Source organism: Phyllobates terribilis, unplaced genomic scaffold, assembly GCF_046119375.1.
Source record: "Phyllobates terribilis strain yellow unplaced genomic scaffold, ASM4611937v1 Scaffold_1__5_contigs__length_1240528914, whole genome shotgun sequence".
In the NCBI taxonomy this organism is placed as follows: Eukaryota; Metazoa; Chordata; class Amphibia; order Anura; family Dendrobatidae; genus Phyllobates; species Phyllobates terribilis.
Genome location: NW_027362761.1, coordinates 655541078 through 655552225, shown reverse-complemented (window position 1 = coordinate 655552225; position 11148 = coordinate 655541078).

Genomic DNA, 11148 nt, shown 5'->3' with positions numbered 1-11148 from the left:
GACGTGCAGGTCACTGTAGCTTAACAAGAAGGTTTAAATGCCCCTTGGAAGAGAGGTGGAGGTTGCAGTAGCTTAACAAGACAGTTTAAATGCCCCTTGGAAGAGACGTGCAGGTCGCAGTAGCATAACAAGATGGTTTAAATGCCCCTTGGAAGAGACGTGCAGGTCGCAGTAGCTTAACAAGACGGTTTAAATGCCCCTTGGAAGAGACGTGCAGTTCGCAGTATCTTAACAAGATGGTTTAAATGCCCCTTGCAAGAGACGTGCAGGTCGCAGCAGCTTAACAAGAGGGTTTAAATGCCCGTTAGAAGAGGCTTGCAGGTCGCAGTAGCTTAACAAGATGGTTTAAATGCCCCTTGGAAGAGCGGTGGAGGTCGCAGTAGCTTACCAAGATGGTTTAAATGCCCCTTGGAAGAGCGGTGGAGGTCGCAGTAGCTTAACAAGACGGTTTAAATGCCCCTTGGAAGAGACGTGCAGTTCGCAGTAGCTTAACAAGACGGTTTAAATGCCCCTTGGAAGAGCGGTGGAGGTCACAGTAGCTTAACAAGACGGTTTAAATGCCCCTTGGAAGAGATGTTCAGGTCGCAGTAGCTTAACAAGATGGTTTAAATGCCCCTTGGAAGAAATGTGCAGGTCGCAGTAGCTTAACAAGACGGTTTAAATGCCCCTTGGAAGAGGCTTGCAGGTCGCAGCAGCTTAACAAGACAGTTTATATGCCCATTGGAAGAGACGTACAGGTCGCAGTAGCTTAACAAGATGGTTTAAATGCCCCTTGGAAGAGACGTGCAGGTCGCAGTAACTTAACAAGACGGTTTAAATACCTATTGGAAGAGACGTACAGGTTGCAGTAGCTTAACAAGACAGTTTAAATGCCCCTTAGAAGAGACGTGCAGTTCGCAGTAGCTTAAAAAGACGGTTTAAATGCCCCTTGGAAGAGACGTGCAGGTCGCAGTAGCTTAACAAGACGGTTTAAATGCACCTTGCAAGAGACGTGCAGGTCGCAGCAGCTTAACAAGAGGGTTTAAATGCCCCTTAGAATAGGCTTGCAGGTCGCAGTAGCGTAACAAGAGGATTTAAATGTCCCTTGGAAGAGACGTGCAGGTCGCAGGAGCTTAACAAGATGGTTTAAATGCACCTTGGAAGAGCGGTGGAGGTCACAGTAGCTTAACAAGACGGTTTAAATGCCCCTTGAAAAAGACATGCAGGTCCCAGTAGCTTAACAAGATTGTTTAAATGCCCCTTGGTAGAGATGTGCAGGTCACAGTAGCTTAACAAGACGGTTTAAATGCCCCTTGGAAGAGACGTGCAGGTCGCAGTAGCTTAACAAGACGGTTTAAATGCCCCTTGGAAGAGACGTGCAGGTCGCAGTAGCTTAACAAGAGAGTTTAAATGCCCCTTGGAAGAGACGTGCAGTTCGCAGCAGCTTAACAAGACGGTTAAAATGCCCTTTGGAAGAGCGGTGAAGGTCACAGTAGCTTAACAAGACGGTTAAATGTCCCTTGGAAAAGATGTGCAGGTCACAGTAGCTTAACAAGACAGTTTAAATGCCCCTTGGAAGAGGCTTGAAGGTCGCAGTAGCTTACCAAGACGGTTTAAATGCCCCTTGGCAGAGACGTGCAGGTCGCAGTAGCTTAACAAGACGGTTTAAATGCCCCTTGGAAGAGACATACATGTCGCAGCAGCTTAACAAGACGGTTTAAATGCCCCTTGGAAGAGACGTGCAGTTCGCAGTATCTTAACAATACGGTTAAAATGCCCTTTGGAAGAGCGGTGAAGGTCGCAGTACCTTAACAAGACGGTTTAAATGCCCCTTGGAAGAGATGTGCAGGTTGCAGTAGCTTAACAAGACATTTTAAATGCCCCTTGGAAGAGACGTGCAGGTCGCAGTAGCTTAACAAGACGGTTTAAATGCCCCTTGGAAGAGACGTGCAGGTCGCAGTAGCTTAACAAGACGGTTTAAATGCCCCTTGCAAGAGACGTGCAGGATGCAGTAGCTTAACAAGACAGTTTAAATGCCCCTTAGTAGAGGCTTGCAGGTCGCAGTAGCTTACCAAAACGGTTTAAATGCCCCTTGGAAGAGGCTTGCAGTTCGCAGTAGCATACCAAGACGGTTTACATGCCCCTTGGCAGAGACGTGCAGGTCGCAGTAGCTTAACAAGACGGTTTAAATGTCCCTTGGAAGAGACGTGCAGGTCGCAGTAGCTTAACAAGATGGTTTAAATGCCCCTTGGATGAGCGGTGGAGGTCACAGTAGCTTAACAAGACGGTTTAAATGCCCCTTGAAAAAGACATGCAGGTCCCAGTAGCTTAACAAGATTGTTTAAATGCCCCTTGGTAGAGATGTGCAGGTCACAGTAGCTTAACAAGACGGTTTAAATGCCCCTTGGAAGAGACGTGCAGGTCGCAGTAGCTTAACAAGACGGTTTAAATGCCCCTTGGAAGAGACGTGCAGGTCGCAGTAGCTTAACAAGAGAGTTTAAATGCCCCTTGGAAGAGACGTGCAGTTCGCAGCAGCTTAACAAGACGGTTAAAATGCCCTTTGGAAGAGCGGTGAAGGTCACAGTAGCTTAACAAGACGGTTAAATGTCCCTTGGAAGAGATGTGCAGGTCACAGTAGCTTAACAAGACAGTTTAAATGCCCCTTGGAAGAGAAGTGCAGGTCGCAGTAGCTTAACAAGAGGGTTTAAATGCCCCTTGGAAGAGACGTGCAGGTCGCAGTAGCTTAACAAGACAGTTTAAATGCCTCTTGGAAGAGAGGTGGAGGTCGCAGTAGCTTGACAAGACAGTTTAAATGCCCCTTGGAAGAGACGTGTAGGTCGCAGTAGCTTAACAAGACGGTTTAAATGCCCCTTGGAAGAGACGTGCAGGTCGCAGTAGCTTAACAAGAAGGTTTAAATGCCCCTAGGAAGAGACGTGCAGGTCGCAGTAGCTTAACAAGACGGTTTAAATGCCCCTTGCAAGAGACGTGCAGGTTGCAGCAGCTTAACAAGAGGGTTTAAATGCCCCTTAGAAGAGGCTTGCAGGTCGCAGTAGCTTAACAAGATGGTTTAAATGCCCCTTGGAAGAGCGGTGGAGGTCCCAGTAGCTTACCAAGACGGTTTAAATGCCCCTTGGAACAGCGGTGGAGGTCGCAGTAGCTTAACAAGACGGTTTAAATGCCCCTTGGAAGAGACGTGCAGTTCGCAGTAGCTTAACAAGACGGTTTAAATGCCCCTTGCAAGAGACGTGCAGGTCACAGCAGCTTAACAAGAGGGTTTAAATGCCCCTTGGAAGAGACGTGCAGGTCGCAGTAGCTTAAAAAGATGGTTTAAATGCCCCTTGGAAGAGAGGTGGAGGTCACAGTAGCTTAACAAGACGGTTTAAATGCCCCTTGGAAAAGACATGCAGGTCGCAGTAGCTTAACAAGATGGTTTAAATGCCCCTTCTAAGAGATGTGCAGGTCGCAGTAGCTTAACAAGACGGTTTAAATGCCCCTTGGAAGAGGCTTGCAGGTCGCAGTAGCTTACCAAGACGGTTTAAATGCCCCTTGGAAGAGACGTGCAGGTTGCAGTAGCTTAACAAGACTGTTTAAATGCCCCTTGGAAAAGACATGCAGGTCCCAGTAGCTTAACAAGATGGTTTAAATGCCCTTTGGAAGAGATGTGCAGGTCGCAGTAGCTTAAGAAGACGGTTTAAATGCCCCTTGGAAGAGGCTTGCAGGTCGCAGTAGCTTACCAAGAGGGTTTAAATACCCCTTGGAAAAGACATGCAGGTCGCAGTAGAATAACAAGACGGTTTAAATGCCCCTTGGAAGAGACATACAGGTCGTTGCAGCTTAACAAGACGGTTTAAATGCCCATTGGAAGAGACGTACAGGTCGCAGTAGCTTAACAAGATGGTTTAAATGCCCCTTGGAAGAGACGTTCAGGTCGCAGTAGCTTAACAAGATGGTTTAAATGCCCCTTGGAAGAGACGTGCAGGTCGCAGTAGCTTAACAAGACGGTTTAAATGCCCCTTGGAAGAGACGTGCAGGTCGCAGTAGCTTAACAAGGCTGTTTAAATGCCCCTTGGAAGAGACGTGCAGTTTGCAGTAGCTTAAGAGGACGGTTTAAATGCCCCTTGGAAGAGACGTGCAGGTCGCAGTAGCTTAACAAGATGGTTTAAATGCCCCTTGGAAGAGCGGTGGAGGTCCCAGTAGCTTACCAAGACGGTTTAAATGCCCCTTGGAACAGCGGTGGAGGTCGCAGTAGCTTAACAAGACGGTATAAATGCCCCTTGGAAGAGACGTGCAGTTCGCAGTAGCTTAACAAGACGGTTTAAATGCCCCTTGCAAGAGACGTGCAGGTCGCAGCAGCTTAACAAGAGGGTTTAAATGCCCCTTGGAAGAGACGTGCAGGTCGCAGTAGCTTAAAAAGATGGTTTAAATGCCCCTTGGAAGAGAGGTGGAGGTGACAGTAGCTTAACAAGACGGTTTAAATGCCCCTTGGAAAAGACATGCAGGTCGCAGTAGCTTAACAAGATGGTTTAAATGCCCCTTCTAAGAGATGTGAAGGTCGCAGTAGCTTAACAAGACGGTTTAAATGCCCCTTGGAAGAGGCTTGCAGGTAGCAGTAGCTTACCAAGACGGTTTAAATGCCCCTTGGAAGAGACGTGCAGGTTGCAGTAGCTTAACAAGACTGTTTAAATGCCCCTTGGAAAAGACATGCAGGTCGCAGTAGCTTAACAAGATGGTTTAAATGCCCTTTGGAAGAGATGTGCAGGTCGCAGTAGCTTAAGAAGACGGTTTAAATGCCCCTTGGAAGAGGCTTGCAGGTCGCAGTAGCTTACCAAGAGGGTTTAAATGCCCCTTGGAAAAGACGTGCAGGTCGCAGAAGATTAACAAGACGGTTTAAATGCCCCTTGGAAGAGACATACAGGTCGCTGCAGCTTAACAAGACGGTTTAAATGCCCATTGGAAGAGACGTACAAGTCGCAGTAGCTTAACAAGATGGTTTAAATGCCCCTTGGAAGAGACGTTCAGGTCGCAGTAGCTTAACAAAATGGTTTAAATGCCCCTTGGAAGAGACGTGCAGGTCGCAGTAGCTTAACAAGACGGTTTAAATGCCCCTTGGAAGAGACGTGCAGGTCGCAGTAGCTTAGCAAGGCTGTTTAAATGCCCCTTGGAAGAGACGTGCAGTTTGCAGTAGCTTAAGAAGACGGTTTAAATGCCCCTTGGAAGAGACGTGCAGGTCGCAGTAGCTTACCAAGATGGATTAAATGCCCCTTGTAAGAGCAGTGGAGGTCGCAGTAGATTAACAAGACGGTTTAAATGCCCCTTGGAAGAGACGTGCAGGTCGCAGTAGCCTACCAAGACGGTTTAAATGCCCCTTGGCAGAGACGTGCATGTCGCAGTAGCTTAACAAGACGGTTTAAATGTCCCTTGGAAGAGACGTGCAGGTCGCAGTAGCTTAACAAGATGGTTTAAATGCCCCTTGGAAGAGCGGTGGAGGTCGCAGGAGCTTAACAAGATGGTTTAAATGCCCATTGAAAGAGACATACAGGTCGCTGCAGCTTAACAAGACGGTTTAAATGCCCATTGGAAGAGACGTAAAGGTCGCAGTAGCTTAACAAGATGGTTTAAATGCCCCTTGGAAGAGACGTTCAGGTCGCAGTAGCTTAACAAGATGGTTTAAATGCCCCTTGGAAGAGACGTGCAGGTCGCAGTAGCTTAACAAGACGGTTTAAATGCCCCTTGGAAGAGACGTGCAGTTTGCAGTAGCTTAACAAGACGGTTTAAATGTCCTTTGGAAGAGACGTGCAGGTCGCAGTAGCTTAACAAGATGGTTTAAATGCCCCTTGGAAGAGCGGTGGAGGTCACAGTAGCTTAAATAGACGGTTTAAATGCCCATTGGAAGAGATGTACAAGTCGCAGTAGCTCAACAAGATGGTTTAAATGCCCCTTGGAAGAGACGTGCAGGTCGCAGTAGCTTAACAAGACGGTTTATATGCCCCTTGGAAGAGACGTGCAGGTCGCAGTAGCTTAACAAGACAGTTTAAATGCCCCTTGGAAGAGACGTGCAGTTCGCAGTAGCTTAACAAGACGGTTAAAATGCCCTTTGGAAGAGCGGTGAAGGTCACAGTAGCTTAACAAGACGGTTAAATGCCCCTTGGAAGAGATGTGCAGGTCACAGTAGCTTAACAAGACAGTTTAAATGCCCCTTGGAAGAGACGTGCAGGGCGCAGTAGCTTAACAAGACGGTTTAAATGCCCCTTGGATGAGACGTGCAGTTTGCAGTAGCTTAACAAGACGGTTTAAATGCCCCTTGGAAGAGACGTGCAGGTCGCAGTAGCTTAACAAGACAGTTTAAATGCCTCTTGGAAGAGAGGTGGAGGTCGCAGTAGCTTAACAAGACAGTTTAAATGCCCCTTGGAAGAGACGTGTAGGTCGCAGTAGCTTAACAAGACGGTTTAAATGCCCCTTGGAAGAGACGTGCAGGTCGCAGTAGCTTAACAAGAAGGTTTAAATGCCCCTAGGAAGAGACGTGCAGGTCGCAGTAGCTTAACAAGACAGTTTAAATGCCTCTTGGAAGAGAGGTGGAGGTCGCAGTTGCTTAACAAGACAGTTTAAATGCCCCTTGGAAGAGACGTGTAGGTCGCAGTAGCTTAACAAGACGGTTTAAATGCCCCTTGGAAGAGACGTGCAGGTCGCAGTAGCTTAACAAGAAGCTTTAAATGCCACTAGGAAGAGACGTGCAGGTCGCAGTAGCTTAACAAGATGGTTTAAATGCCCCTTGGAAGAGCGGTGGAGGTCCCAGTAGCTTACCAAGACGGTTTAAATGCCCCTTGGAACAGCGGTGGAGGTCGCAGTAGCTTAACAAGACGGTTTAAATGCCCCTTGGAAGAGACGTGCAGTTCGCAGTAGCTTAACAAGACGGTTTAAATGCCCCTTGCAAGAGACGTGCAGGTCGCAGCAGCTTAACAAGAGGGTTTAAATGCCCCTTGGAAGAGACGTGCAGGTCGCAGTAGCTTAACAAGATGGTTTAAATGCCCCTTGGAAGAGCGGTGGAGGTCACAGTAGCTTAACAAGACGGTTTAAATGCCCCTTGGAAAAGACATGCAGGTCGCAGTAGCTTAACAAGATGGTTTAAATGCCCCTTGGAAGAGATGGGCAGGTCGCAGTAGCTTAACAAGACGGTTTAAATGCCCCTTGGAAGAGGCTTGCAGGTCGCAGTATCTTACCAAGATGGTTTAAATGCCCCTTGGAAGAGACGTGCAGGTTGCAGTAGCTTAACAAGACGGTTTAAATGCCCCTTGGATGAGACGTGCAGTTTGCAGTAGCTTAACAAGACGGTTTAAATGCCCCTTGGAAGAGACGTGCAGGTCGCAGTAGCTTAACAAGACAGTTTAAATGCCTCTTGGAAGAGAGGTGGAGGTCGCAGTAGCTTAACAAGACAGTTTAAATGCCCCTTGGAAGAGACGTGTAGGTCGCAGTAGCTTAACAAGACGGTTTAAATGCCCCTTGGAAGAGACGTGCAGGTCGCAGTAGCTTAAGAAGAAGGTTTAAATGCCCCTAGGAAGAGACGTGCAGGTCGCAGTAGCTTAACAAGACAGTTTAAATGCCTCTTGGAAGAGAGGTGGAGGTCGCAGTTGCTTAACAAGACAGTTTAAATGCCCCTTGGAAGAGACGTGTAGGTCGCAGTAGCTTAACAAGACGGTTTAAATGCCCCTTGGAAGAGACGTGCAGGTCGCAGTAGCTTAACAAGAAGCTTTAAATGCCACTAGGAAGAGACGTGCAGGTCGCAGTAGCTTAACAAGATGGTTTAAATGCCCCTTGGAAGAGCGGTGGAGGTCCCAGTAGCTTACCAAGACGGTTTAAATGCCCCTTGGAACAGCGGTGGAGGTCGCAGTAGCTTAACAAGACGGTTTAAATGCCCCTTGGAAGAGACGTGCAGTTCGCAGTAGCTTAACAAGACGGTTTAAATGCCCCTTGCAAGAGACGTGCAGGTCGCAGCAGCTTAACAAGAGGGTTTAAATGCCCCTTGGAAGAGACGTGCAGGTCGCAGTAGCTTAACAAGATGGTTTAAATGCCCCTTGGAAGAGCGGTGGAGGTCACAGTAGCTTAACAAGATGGTTTAAATGCCCCTTGGAAAAGACATGCAGGTCGCAGTAGCTTAACAAGATGGTTTAAATGCCCCTTGGAAGAGATGGGCAGGTCGCAGTAGCTTAACAAGACGGTTTAAATGCCCCTTGGAAGAGGCTTGCAGGTCGCAGTAGCTTACCAAGATGGTTTAAATGCCCCTTGGAAGAGACGTGCAGGTTGCAGTAGCTTAACAAGACTGTTTAAATGCCCCTTGGAAAAGACATGCAGGTCGCAGTAGCTTAACAAGATGGTTTAAATGCCCTTTGGAAGAGATGTGCAGGTCGCAGTAGCTTAAGAAGACGGTTTAAATGCCCCTTGGAAGAGGCTTGCAGGTCGCAGTAGCTTACCAAGACGGTTTAAATGCCCCTTGGAAAAGACGTGCAGGTCGCAGTAGATTAACAAGACGGTTTAAATGCCCCTTGGAAGAGCGGTGGAGGTCGCAGGAGCTTAACAAGACGGTTTAAATGCCCATTGGAAGAGACATACAGGTCGCTGCAGCTTAACAAGACGGTTTAAATGCCCATTGGAAGAGACGTACAGGTCGCAGTAGCTTAACAAGATGGTTTAAATGCCCCTTGGAAGAGACGTTCAGGTCGCAGTAGCTTAACAAGATGGTTTAAATGCCCCTTGGAAGAGACGTTCAGGTCGCAGTAGCTTAACAAGATGGTTTAAATGCCCCTTGGAAGAGACGTGCAGGTCGCAGTAGCTTAACAAGACGGTTTAAATGCCCCTTGGAAGAGACGTGCAGGTCGCAGTAGCTTGCCAAGACGGTATAAATGCCCCTTGGAAGAGACGTGCAGGTCGCAGTCGCTTAACAAGGCGGTTTAAATGCCCCTTGGAAGAGCGGTGGAGGTCGCAGGAGCTTAACAAGACGGATTAAATGCCCATTGGAAGAGACATACAGGTCGCTGCAGATTAACAAGACGGTTTAAATGCCCACTGGAAGAGATGTACGGGTCGCAGAAGCTTAACAAGATGGTTTAAATGCCCCTTGGAAGAGAAGTGCAGGTCGCAGTAGCTTAACAAGATGGTTTAAATGCCCCTTGGAAGAGACGTGCAGGTCGCGGTAGCTTAACATGACGGTTTAAATGCCCCTTGGAAGAGGCGTGCAGGTCGCAGTAGCTTAACAAGACGGTTTAAATGTCCCTTGGAAGAGACGTGCAGGTCGCAGTAGCTTAACAAGACGGTTTAAATGCACCTTGCAAGAGACGTGCAGGTCGCAGCAGCTTAACAAGAGGGTTTAAATGCCCCTTAGAATAGGCTTGCAGGTCGCAGTAGCTTAACAAGACGGTTTAAATGTCCCTTGGAAGAGACGTGCAGGTCGCAGGAGCTTAACAAGATGGTTTAAATGCACCTTGGAAGAGATATGCAGGTCGCAGTAGCTTAACAAAACGGTTTAAATGCCCCTTGGAAGAGACGTGCAGGTCGCAGTAGCTTGCCAAGACGGTATAAATGCCCCTTGGAAGAGACGTGCAGGTCGCAGTCGCTTAACAAGACGGTTTAAATGCCCCTTGGAAGAGCGGTGGAGGTCGCAGGAGCTTAACAAGACGGATTAAATGCCCATTGGAAGAGACATACAGGTCGCTGCAGATTAACAAGACGGTTTAAATGCCCACTGGAAGAGACGTACGGGTCGCAGAAGCTTAACAAGATGGTTTAAATGCCCCTTGGAAGAGAAGTGCAGGTCGCAGTAGCTTAACAAGATGGTTTAAATGCCCCTTGGAAGAGACGTGCAGGTCGCGGTAGCTTAACATGACGGTTTAAATGCCCCTTGGAAGAGGCGTGCAGGTCGCAGTAGCTTAACAAGACTGTTTAAATGCCCCTTGGAAGAGACGTGCAGTTCGCAGTAGCTTAACAAGACGGTTTAAATGCCCCTTGGAAGAGACATGCAGGTCGCAGTAGCTTAACAAGACGGTTTAAATGCACCTTGCAAGAGACGTGCAGGTCGCGGTAGCTTAACATGACGGTTTAAATGCCCCTTGGAAGAGGCGTGCAGGTCGCAGTAGCTTAACAAGACTGTTTAAATGCCCCTTGGAAGAGACGTGCAGTTCGCAGTAGCTTAACAAGACGGTTTAAATGCCCCTTGGAAGAGACGTGCAGGTCGCAGTAGCTTAACAAGACGGTTTAAATGCACCTTGCAAGAGACGTGCAGGTCGCAGCAGCTTAACAAGAGGGTTTAAATGCCCCTTAGAATAGGCTTGCAGGTCGCAGTAGCTTAACAAGACGGTTTAAATGTCCCTTGGAAGAGACGTGCAGGTCGCAGGAGCTTAACAAGATGGTTTAAATGCACCTTGGAAGAGCTGTGGAGGTCACAGTAGCTTAACAAGACGGTTTAAATGACCCTTGGAAAAAACATGCAGGTCGCAGTAGCTTAACAAGATTGTTTAAATGCCCCTTGGAAGAGATGTGCAGGTCGCAGTAGCTTAACAAAACGGTTTAAATGCCCCTTGGAAGAGGCTTGCAGGTCGCAGTAGCTTACCAAGACGGTTTAAATGCCCCTTGGCAGAGACGTGCAGGTCGCAGTAGCTTAACAAGACGGTTTAAATGCCCCTTGGAAGAGACATACATGTCGCAGCAGCTTAACAAGACGGTTTAAATGCCCATTGGAAGAGACGTACAGGTCGCAGTAGCTTAACAAGATGGTTTAAATGCCCCTTGGAAGAGACTTGCAGGTCACAGTAGCTTAACAAGACGGTTTAAATGCCCCTTGGCAGAGACGTGCAGGTCGCAGTAGCTTAACAAGACAGTTTAAATGCCCCTTGGAAGAGACGTGCAGTTCGCTGTATCTTAACAAGACGGTTAAAATGCCCTTTGGAAGAGCGGTGAAGGTCGCAGTACCTTAACAAGACGGTTTAAATGCCCCTTGGAAGAGATGTGCAGGTCGCAGTAGCTTAACAAGACATTTTAAATGCCCCTTGGAAGAGACGTGCAGGTCGCAGTAGCTTAACAAGACGGTTTAAATGCCCCTTGGAAGAGACGTGCAGGTCGCAGTAGCTTAACAAGAAGGTTTAAATGCCCCTTGGAAGAGAGGTGGAGGTCGCAGTAGCTTA